Here is a 10,958-nt window from a genome sequence, read left to right on the forward strand (position 1 = left end):
TGTGCCTGTGGCTTGCTTGTCTACTCACGGCCTCCTCGGGGTCATTGTCTACAGCGGCACAGACAGTGCACAGCGCAAGCCCACTGGATGGGACAGTGACACTGTGAAGGAAAACCGGGTCATTGCTGTGGTGGAAGGGGCTCTGTGGGAAGTAGCCTGACAGACCGCTCTGATCGTACATTCCTCACTGGGCAGGTCATGGTGGGTAGTCACGCCCAAAGTATATAACTTCTTTGGTACGAAGTTCCTCTCTGCCGTAAGCAGGCCCTGTCCACTGTGCCTCTAGATTAGCACACCTTTGAAATGCCTCTTTCAGACCCCTCAGAAGAAAAGCCACCTTCAAGAGAACCCATAATCTTAACTCTGCTGTAACCCAATCCCCGTCTTACTTTCTCCCACTTTCATGTAATCTTCCTAAATTCACTCCTAATTCCAAATGCATAAAATAAACTGCAGCACTTTGATTCTCTGGAGCATTTCAGATATCACTTTTCTCCATATGTCATCAGTTTGGCTCATATACAAACCTATAAAATTTTTTTTTTCAGGTTTGGATGTTTTTCAGGTCAACATTGTCAAGTCTAATATGGCCCCCTAACACACTGACATTGCTTACAGTGACTTATATAATGCTTATGTTGATTTGTGATGGGGATACGTCCTGATAACCCCCTGGAAAATTGTCAATATTGCAAGTTGAAAATGCATTTAATACACCCAACTCACTGAACAGCATAGCCTACCTTAGACATGCTCAGGACACTTACATTAGCCCACAGTTGAGCAATTACCTTGAGTTTCTTCTCAAGGGTGATTGCCTTTCTCTTCTCTCCAGAAGCAGGAGACAGAGATGAGTATTTTGTAGACATGATGTGATGAGAAAGCACAAAGCATGACATCCAATGAGTGCTGGCCACCCTGTGAACTGTGGAGTGTTGGTTGTTTACCCTCCTGATCGCTTGGCTGACGGTCACTGCCTGGCAACACAAAGCACATTGCTAGTCCAGGAAAACAAAATCCCAAATCCCAAGGACAGTTATTACCGAATGTGTGTCGCTTTCACACCATTATAAATTTGAAAAATCTTAAGTCAGATCATCTGGAGTTGGAAATGACTGTATCAGGGAAAAAAAAGCTACCTACCCTCCTTTCTCCTGCGATCAGGGGAAGTAGGTTAAGCAGGGACAGAGTTGTAGATAAAGTCGAAGGGATTGGTAGCTGGTGGGAGGAATCCTTTTATCTTTGGTGGTGACCTGTGACTCTCACAAAAAAACAAAGGTAGGGGCTTGGGAATTTAGGTAAACCGGGCAGTTTCTCTGCCCTGGCTGACTGTGCAGGGATTTCCCAGGCAGCAGTGAAACTGGGACAGGGCTCTGGGGCGGGTCCTCCTGCTCCTGTCATCCTAGCTCTTCCTTCCTCTCTGGCCCTGAACCCTTGGCTGGGGCGATGCCACGCCCACCCTCTGAGGGGGAGAGGATGGGGAGGGGGACTGAAGACACTGTTTGCATTAACTTTGAATTTATTGCACTTCAGTTTTTCCCAAACCTTTTACAACCTTACACATTCTACTAGAATTTGGCATGGCAACTGAGATTCTAACCTGATCCTATGTTAATTGTTCTGGAGAGTCGCCCAGGCACCAGTCCTTTTAAAAAGCTCTCAGTTGATAGTAACCTGTCTCTAGGGCTGAGAAAGCCCATGGTGGAGCCGGAGAGTGATCTAGAGTGGGCATCCTGATGGCCCGTCCGGGGCTCTTCACTCTCTGTGTTCATCCCACACCTTCCTGAAACTCCACGGGGCATCTTTCATCAGGGCCACTTTTGAGGCTGGAGACCTCTCTTAGCAACCAGGAAAATATGTATGGGAGAAGAAGGCAGCTTCCTTGGCTGTGGGGCTATGTTTATGTGACCAAGTGCTTCTTCAATGGAACGTACAAGCCAGTCTCTTCTTCCATTTTAGTTGGTGGCATCTGGTGAGTTTCTGCCTCTCAGGATCTTGTGCGGTCTGTATCCAGACCTTGGAGGATTCAACTGTTGTCTGGATTGCAATCTCAACAGCAGCACCCCTCTTCGCAGAATGTTGCATTCAGGCTACCCATGAAAGCCACAGGGGAATAAATAGGACTTACAGAGAAAACCACTAGAGAATGGGGTTTTGCTAATGAGAGGAGCAACAGTAGAAGTTACGTTAAGGAAACAACTGAAAGGTTGGGGATCTGTGGGTGTTCATCTTCCGACTAGAAGGCTGGGGGTTTGATGATTAAGAAGTCGACTCCAGGTCACACACTGAGAGTCCGGGATCTGTGAGAGATGCCAGCAGACGAGGACACCTGGATTCAGTATAGGTGACTCCAGAGACCTTTGCATCACCCGGCACCGTGGTCGGCCCTCCTCGGCCGCCTGGGGCTCTGCTCCGGCTGCGTGCTCTGTCAGAGGTAATGAAATCAGACAGGCCCTCAGAGTCTTCTTTTCTCTCCTCACCAATTTTTAATAAAATTCTTTGGACAACAGAGCTGGGCATCTCTGAAGCCTGAAATTAAAGCGATAAGATGGAAGATTACTCACTTGTCAGTCTGCACCAAGCTGCATCACCCATACGAATTCCAGGGGAGTTTTTCTAAATCTGCCGACAATGGGAGGCTCTCCATCTGGAGTCCTTTCTTTCTTCTTTTCATAGGAAGAAAATAAGCACCAAGGATGAGAAAAGAAACTTCATTCTCTTCCACAAACAACATGGGAATCAAGCCCTGACTCGGGGTTTCTCAGAGAGGAATTTTTGGAGATTGGCTTTTGAATTAGAAAGTGTCCTCAATTCAGACTTTCCGAGACAAAATGTAACCACAGCTGTTCATTCAGTCTCTGCCACTCATTCCTCTGGCTGCTGCAGGTCCCCATGTGTATCTCGTCCCCTTGGTCTCCACGCCCACCCTCTACCTCGTCCTGCTGACTGAGCGGCAGCACACCTGGCCTCATGGAGCCCGCAGGCCAGGCAGCATGGCCAACAACAGACACCTGAGTCCTGTAATGGAATGACAGGCTGTGCTAAGTACCAAGAGAAAAAATCAAACAGCCCACAGGGCAGAGGATTAGGGAGGACTAGGGGTGTTTTAGACAGGGAGTTCGGGAGAGGCCTCTGAGCCCCAGGATGTAAATTCAGTGTCTGTGTAGGCTGGCCTCCTTCTCCAGACAAAAATCTTGGCAGTATTTCTGCAAGTAATATCATTCAGTTTTCAATAAAAGAGACTTTCTTTAGCTCTGGCTAAAACTGAAGGAAGAATTAGTAGCCCTCTCTTTTTCCCTCCCCATCCCCTTCCTTCCCATTTTCCCCTTCCTCTCCCCACCTGCTTTCTTCTCCTCTTTATCTCTACTGTCTTTTTCTCATCTTGGCCACCTGTTCATACCCAGGAAGAAAATCAAATATTTCGATTCCTTTATAAATTGGAAGCTATTCTTAGAGCCATGAGCTCCCCCAACACCAACAGGAAAGCTTGCCGCAGCTGACCACTGCGGCCCTGCCCCTTCCGCTGGGTCCCCAGTAACGCCTCTCTTCCAGCAGCCTTCTGGGGGTGCGGGCCCAGGCTCCGATGACACGAAGATAAAAACCGCGAGCCTCCAGCTGAAAATGCCTAGAGGCAAAAATGAACTGACAATCTGGGTTCTGTACTAATGTCACATTATTTTTCACATTAACGCATTGACACCAGATGAGGTACCAATGGTGTAACACAACCATTTGCCTTAGAATAGAGTTGCAGTTTTTTTGTGTGAAAATGTATTCATGATGGTGTAGGCCAGTGTCCTAGCAGGAAATTCAGTTCCAGTCAAGTGGTGTAAGTGAAGAGAAAGCAATGAACGGGCTGTTGTGAGCGGTGTGGGTGAGAGAAGGGCGCGAACAGCACGGCGGAGCATCATCCGGAGATCAGCAGGAGCAAAGAGCCATTATCACTCCCAGGGCTGAAAGACAAGGGGAAGGTGATTTGTTTTCAGAGCCCACTGAGATCTGGAGTCCTGGGGGCAGTGACCAGGCAGGATGCTACCTGTTGGAGATAAGGAGAGGTGTAGGGACAGAGCAGAGAAATCCCCAAGCAAGCAGGTTCAGGTCTCCAACTCAAGCAGGAGGCAGCTAGCTGTCCACGAGCATGGACGGCTTGCCCCCGGGCACGGAACCGGGCGGAGAGAGGCAGAGAAAGGAAACGGAGGAGGGCAAATGCAAGGTCTTGGGCACAATGACCATACCTAACACTCCCCCGCTCATCAGGNCTGAAAGACAAGGGGAAGGTGATTTGTTTTCAGAGCCCACTGAGATCTGGAGTCCTGGGGGCAGTGACCAGGCAGGATGCTGCCTGTTGGAGATAAGGAGAGGTGTAGGGACAGAGCAGAGAAATCCCCAAGCAAGCAGGTTCAGGTCTCCAACTCAAGCAGGAGGCAGCTAGCTGTCCACGAGCATGGACGGCTTGCCCCCAGGCACGGAACCGGGCGGAGAGAGGCAGAGGAAGGAACCGGAGGAGGGCAAATGCAAGGTCTTGGGCACAATGACCATACCTAACACTCCCGCGCTCATCAGGTGCTTTGTCTGGATGTGAGTCCCAGGGGCTACTACAGCAATGCGTTCTTCTTTCCTTCCTTCAGCTGCAACAGCCAAATATTGAGCGATGTCACACGTGGTCAATGGTCTCCCTGATTACAGTGCTAAGGTGACCTAATTCAATCCCGGCTTTTAATCTAACCTATTTTCAGCAACTGGCCTGTAGAGACTTGATCTGACCACTTATGTCCTAGCTATGGTCTCTTCCTTCCCCAAGTCCCTCTTTTTTTTTGTACTTTAAGATAAAAGATCATTTCAAAAGAATTTAATTATTTCCTTTCTAAGTAAACCAAGGAGAATTTCCTCTTCTATTCAATTTTTAGGGCTGTCTATAATTTTCTCATTCCTTCCTAATACATCATAAAGAAGTTTAGGACTTGAAAGTCACCTTATGCTGTTTTCCTGCAGTGGGAGCTGTGAAGATGAAAGCACAGCAATCTGGGGGGCCCCCTGTCACAGGCTGGCTCTGGCCAAAGCCTTCGCGGTGATTGCAGTTGCTGGCTCTGGCTACAATCATTGCATGGGTTACATTACAGGCCATACCCATTTCTTTATTGACTGAAATAGCTTCCTTGCCCTTGGCTGAGAGGAATTTTTTTTCCCATAAAAAAAGACAACCCTTGAGAACTTCACCAAAGGCACACATTTACACAATCCTATCTAACAAATCTGTGTTTAAAAAAAATGTAATGGATCAGCAGCTAATGTTTCCTGTGAACAATGGTTGTTGCCTACACCTTCACCCGCTTTGAAGAAACACATCTTTCCAGTCTTCCTAGACAAAACTTCTTCCTAGACAAAGCTTCCTGGTCAAAACTTCTTCTTTTGTTTTGCCTTCCTAGACAAAACAGAGAGAAACCACCCTTACACTGATATCGATCCACAGGCTTTACCAGTGCAAAGCCCTGCAAAGGGCATGTCAGCTCATCTTAAGCTGAACAGCATTACTGATTAGACCTGGGATTTAGGCTCCTGCTCATTGGATGGCCCTTCATAAGTCTCTCAACTAACCCCCTTTGGAGCCGGAGACTAAGGAAGGCATGTATGAAAAAAAAACCCTCATCAATATTAAGTAATATTTTATTGAGTTCCTTGAGGCCCTACTATGGCCTCACATCATAGAGGGAATCATGTCACCTCTATTTGCAAGTCTGGAAAGTTTGGGTGGTCAACTGTGAAGAGAGGATCTCCACCACAATAATATATCTTCAGCCCATTCCATTTTAAATATAATTGACTTCCTTTCCTTTTACCTCCACCACCACCCAAAGTGATCAGATAAGAATCCAGGGTAGATATTTTCATTTATGGGCTAAGGATGCCAGAATCTGTAAAAAAGCTCTCAGCATGGTAGCCAAAAGCAGAAGGGAGAGAATCCACCCAAAGCACAGCTGCCGAAGTCGTGTTCCTTGTGGGCTGTTTTACTAGCAACAGTCTGTTTCCGGGCCTGACGTCTGACACGGAACCTCAGACTTGTCTGCCCCTGCCCGACTCTCTCTGTGCAAGCCTAGGGTGGGGAATGTGGTATCAGGGCCAGCGACCCAGTCCTCTGTAACTCCGTGGGTAGCTCATCATCTAGGTTGGTGGCAGGAGTTAGTTACTATCCTGGATATAAACAGAGAGGAAGATCCTGCTGGTCCCTGACCCAGAGATGAAAGAAAAGAGCATTCTTACCTGGCATATTCTGGGATGTGGATCAACTCAGGGCCCTGGTGATGCAGACGTTTTCAGACTTCAAGAGGCTGATGCTGTGAGAGCCTCCTGAGTTGCTAAGATAATGTGCAGACACCCAGCAGGTATCTGGGGATCGGCATCGGCATCTCTTAGAAGATAAAGCTGTAGTTATTGTTAGAGCTCTGTTTAGGAATTGTTGACATTTCACCTGGAAATCAGATGACATTCTTTCCCTGCTAACATCCCTTGCATGCTTGCCTACTGAAATTAGAATAAAAATCTCACCTTCTCTGTGGTTTGTCCTGATCCCTTCTTGCTGGCCATCTCATCTCCCTCTCCCCCTGTCTTACGAGGTTTGAGCCGTGCACGGGATTGTTTCTGTGCCTCCAATGTCTGAAACCGATTCTTTTGTGGGAGCTTTTGCAATTCTTGGTCTCTCTAACTCACAATGTCCTCTCCTTAGAGAGGTCTTCCTCCTAGGCCACACTTACTAAAACAGCACCCCTCACACAGGTTCTCTTGCCCACCATCTCACCCTATTCCTTTCCTTCATGGCTTTGATGACAATCAATTTTGTTCTGTTTCGTTTTGGTCTGTTTGCTCCAGTAAAAGCTCCAAAGGGTAGGAACTGGTCTTGGTCACCACAGTATCATGCAACAAGAGCATGTTGCAGAATTCAAAATATAATTGTTGAATGCAATGAATTCTATTGGTTAATATTAACTTCCAATGTAATTCATTTGTGAATATGAGCATGTTAGGGTCACGGTCCGCATTCTCTTAGGACCTAACACTACTGAGATGCAAAGCATCAAAGCAGGATTAACCTTTGCTAAAAGGTATCTTCCCCGACCTGAGGTGGGGAGCAACAGGTGGGCTGAAGTTAAATTGTGGCGTTTGTTTATGAATTAGCGAAGTTAACTGTGACCACTGAAGTGAGAACTCAAGGGAATTCTCTACCTTCCTCCATTTCTCCTCATTTAGGTTGCAAATACGGGCAGTAATAGGAATTCTAATACAGAACTTTTCATCTATATTTTATTTAAAATGAAGTAATGCTTTTAAAAATTTCTCCTAGTGTTTCTTTTTTGTCCCTTGGACATCATTTGAGTGTATAGATGTATCAGTTGGTACAAGATGAGATCTTATATATTATTTTTTATCCTTTTTTGTCTACATTTTCTGACACTTTTTGTAGTAGCTAGAAAAGCCATGTTAACAAAGGAGAATTGGGATTATTGCATTTAAAAAACATAGGGGAAGAAGAAATTAATTACAGGTTTATTTGTTTCTGCCCCTCAAACAGCTAAATTGGTTTTTGTATCTGAAAACATTTATTAAGAGATTTTTGTCTGAATCAAAACCAAAGCTTCCAACAGGCACTGAGCAGCTCACTTCTGAGTTTATGCAACAACAAAGCTTAAAAAGCAGACCAGGGTGGGGGTTCGAGGATGGTGAAGACAGCAGAAGATCTTGCTCACCCGCCCCTTCCAAGAGGGCAGAGGCGTTTAGAGGATGTGGCTTGAAAGGGCCAGACTTGGGGGTCAAGGGGAGAGGAGCGAGGACAGAGGTGGTGGAGCACAGCCAGTGGCTTGAGAACCCAAAAGACACCAAGCCGAAGCTGTGGGTAACTTTTCTCTTCATTTGTTACCCAGGCAAAAAGTCAGTGCAGAGGGTCTCCCCTGTGTCAGAAAAGGTCTCACCTGTGTCGGGAGTGGGACTTTCCTCCATAGCTGCCTGGGGCGTGGCCCAAAGCGGGAGGACACCCGTCTACAGCCTGAGACTTTGCAGGGCCCCCATCAAACTATCCTATTTGAGAGCCACCCTGAGCACATAGGGTGGAGTTCTTGGCCCCCCTCAGAGAGGCTAGTGATAGTTGGAACAGACACACATCTGGGTGGGGCTGGAGTGTCAGGAAATGCACGTCATGCACACAACCGTTCTGTCCCTAGGAGGGAGATGGTGGCCAGCAGAGTTTTGTCTGCGCCTTTTGTCAGAGAAGCCCAACCAATACCTAACTGAGAGATCTCCTACAATGTGCTTCTGAGGGCACTCGGGCCTTGACAAAATAAAATGTGAAAAGCAGTTTCTATAATGCAGGGTTTCAAAAGGCCAATTCATACATGCTCTTGGCCTCCTGCCGCCACTGTCATCACCGCAAAACAGGGAGGGCCAGGGCCAGCCCACATCCGAGACTTCCCACAGTTGACCCCTGAGGAATAAAAACTTTATGCTGTTCAAAAGCGTCCTTACCCTCTCCAGCCTGCCGTAGACTTATAACCCACCTATCAACTTTTGGCAGCCAATGGCACACCGAGAAGCCTAGCAACAGACAGCATGACGAAGACTGCTAAAAACTTAACTTTGTGTCACGATACATCACCTCCTCTCTAAAAGGAACCTGCCAGCCCCAGCAGCCCTGCTGGTGGGAAGCTGCTACAATGAGTGGTTTTCTTTTTTCTTCTTCCCCAAGGAAAAAATAGGAAGATACTTCTGGTATTTCATCCCATCTCCAGCGTTATTAGGGGCTTCCCTATCATTCATTGTCTAGTCCTGGCTGGCTCTTCCTTACTGTTCCTGCAAGGGCCACAGTCCTTGGGATCTTGGGAAACACTTTGCAACACTGGATGGCCCGTCCTTGGGGTGGTGGGCTCTCCAGCAGGCTGTGAAGGATGTTGACTGGCCCTAGAAGCCATTCCCTGCAGTCCCTGCTCACTGCTTGGGTCTGCTGTGAAAAGCCAACGTGGACACCTGTTGTCCTCTTTGCTGGGGCAGCAGCTGTCATGACAGAGCTGACAAGGCAGGCGGTGGGTCGGGGCAGCATGCACTGGTCAATCCCCCTGACTTTCCCACTCTCCTGAGAATGTTTTCCTTTTATTTTTTTCCTCTTTCATTTCAGTGACCCCAGGGGTGTAGGCAGTTCGTTTTGCCCTGCATCCTTGATCTAGTGCTTATTATCCACAAACAGCGCTATTTGGAAGGGGGACTGGATCCTGGCTTTCAGATCACATTGACTTGACTTGTCATTAGAGTAACCAGAGAATCTGCAGTGACCAGTAGTCAATCTAACTTCCATCCCGCCTTCCACAAAAGGGTTAACCTTAGGGCGTGTGTTGCACAGGCTCCCTCCAGGCTCACAGGCTGATAGGCTGCAGGGCTTACCATATTAGGAGTGTGTGAAGCAGATTTAGCTCCAGGGACACAGCAGGAGCTCTCCTGTCAGTCTGAAAAGCAGGCACTATATTTAGTAACAGGTACTTTGGATTCCCTAACTTCGTGTGGGAGTGGGTTGCTGGAATACAGATGTTCAGTGAGTCCCCACTCCAGTCCCCACAGGCTTTAAACTGCAGCGCTAGGAGATCTGGGCTCTTCCTCCCTCCACCTCTTTCGGATTGTCTGCCTGGAAGCCTTTGCCAGTCGAAGAATAATTCAGTCCCAGTTCATCTCTGCTGCTTTTACAATACAGAGGGAAGGGGGAAAGGGATTGTCATCATAGAATGAACCATCACTCAAAATGTTGTAGACACATTTTTCTCCCTCCAGCCCTTGTCTCTTCTCCCACATCAGATTAACTAACCACTAATATGAGGAGTGGAGTAGTTTATTGTCTCATGACTTCTCTGATTAGGAAATCAATAAAAGGCATCACCTGCTGTTGGTTTTGCCAGAAATGTATCTTTGGTACTCAAAAGATTGTACTTCACATTACAAAAGCCCCTGGGTCTAGAACTGTGTCTTTTTTAAATAAAATATAATTGTATAAATAGACCATAATCACTATGTATGAATTGATTTCTTATAAGTCCAGACAAACTTGCACAATATAGTAAAAGTCTATGAGAGTAAAAATGAATGAAAAATAGTTTTGTTCGTAAAGTTTTTCATCCATTTGATGATATGGAAGTAAGTGCCTTGTTTAATTGGCTTATGATAGTTTTGTTTTAAGGATTATTTGTTTACCCAGGAATAATCAGTCCCAGGGGCAGCTCGCTTGCTCTCTTTCTCTCTCACTGTCTCACTGCTGCTCTCTTGCTCTTGCTCTCTTCTCTCTGCTAAATTTGTCGTTTCAATTGACCAAGATCTTAGGTTAAACAGAGTGGTTGTTTCTTTCTCAATGTGTGGTTTGGGAAACAATTTAGAATATGGGATTCTCTTTATTCCCACATATTTGCATCTGTTACAAACCCACTAATTTCCTCAAATTATTTTGTAGTTGGGCGGAGAATTGCATAGGGCTGAAGTTTCAGGTTGGGAAATTCATTTGACTAAAAAGCCAAAGCTATAGCATATTTAATGACCATCCACTGGAACTGGAATGCTTTCTCTCCAGAGTTCTGGCTGGGGTGAAATGATTGGGCCATTTAGATGGCTTTGGTTGAAACTAACAAATCGTAGTACAATTTAATATGTGTGATTTGGTTAGAACTGTCAACCAACTGGTAAATCGAAGACTTTTGGATAATGAGGAAGAATATCTAGGATCCTTGTAGGAAAGGAACTTAACTGGGTCAGCACACTCTTTTGTGTGCAGTCATAAGACTGGTAGTGCTATTCGGCAAAATTGTGCATGAAAATATAAAATGTACATTATCTCCAGACCTGGGAAAGGGAGTTGATCGTGACACTTTTGTGCACAGACAGAGGGACCTGGAAAGGTTGTGGTGGGGCAGGTATTGGGGATATTGGCACATATTGGCAGT

At 46.4% G+C, this 10,958-nt stretch overlaps 1 long non-coding RNA gene across 2 annotated transcripts; it reads right to left on the reverse strand.

The window, feature by feature from the left end:
- Nucleotides 1-491: 491 nt before the first annotated feature.
- On the reverse strand, nucleotides 492-6,947 carry LOC118998742 (uncharacterized). Of its 2 annotated transcripts, XR_005068936.1 has the most exons (4): nucleotides 6,544-6,947; nucleotides 6,259-6,406; nucleotides 1,601-2,529; nucleotides 492-977 (listed from the first exon to the last, which is right to left on the reverse strand). It is a non-coding gene; the product is annotated as an uncharacterized LOC118998742 (long non-coding RNA). The 2 variants fall into 2 exon arrangements; XR_005068935.1 differs by lacking the exon at nucleotides 492-977 and having other exon boundaries at nucleotides 1,509-2,529.
- Between the last annotated feature and the right edge of the window lie 4,011 nt (nucleotides 6,948-10,958).

Source organism: Sturnira hondurensis, unplaced genomic scaffold, assembly GCF_014824575.4.
Source record: "Sturnira hondurensis isolate 20B ecotype Veracruz unplaced genomic scaffold, ASM1482457v3 Scaffold0014384, whole genome shotgun sequence".
Lineage (NCBI taxonomy): Eukaryota > Metazoa > Chordata > Mammalia > Chiroptera > Phyllostomidae > Sturnira > Sturnira hondurensis.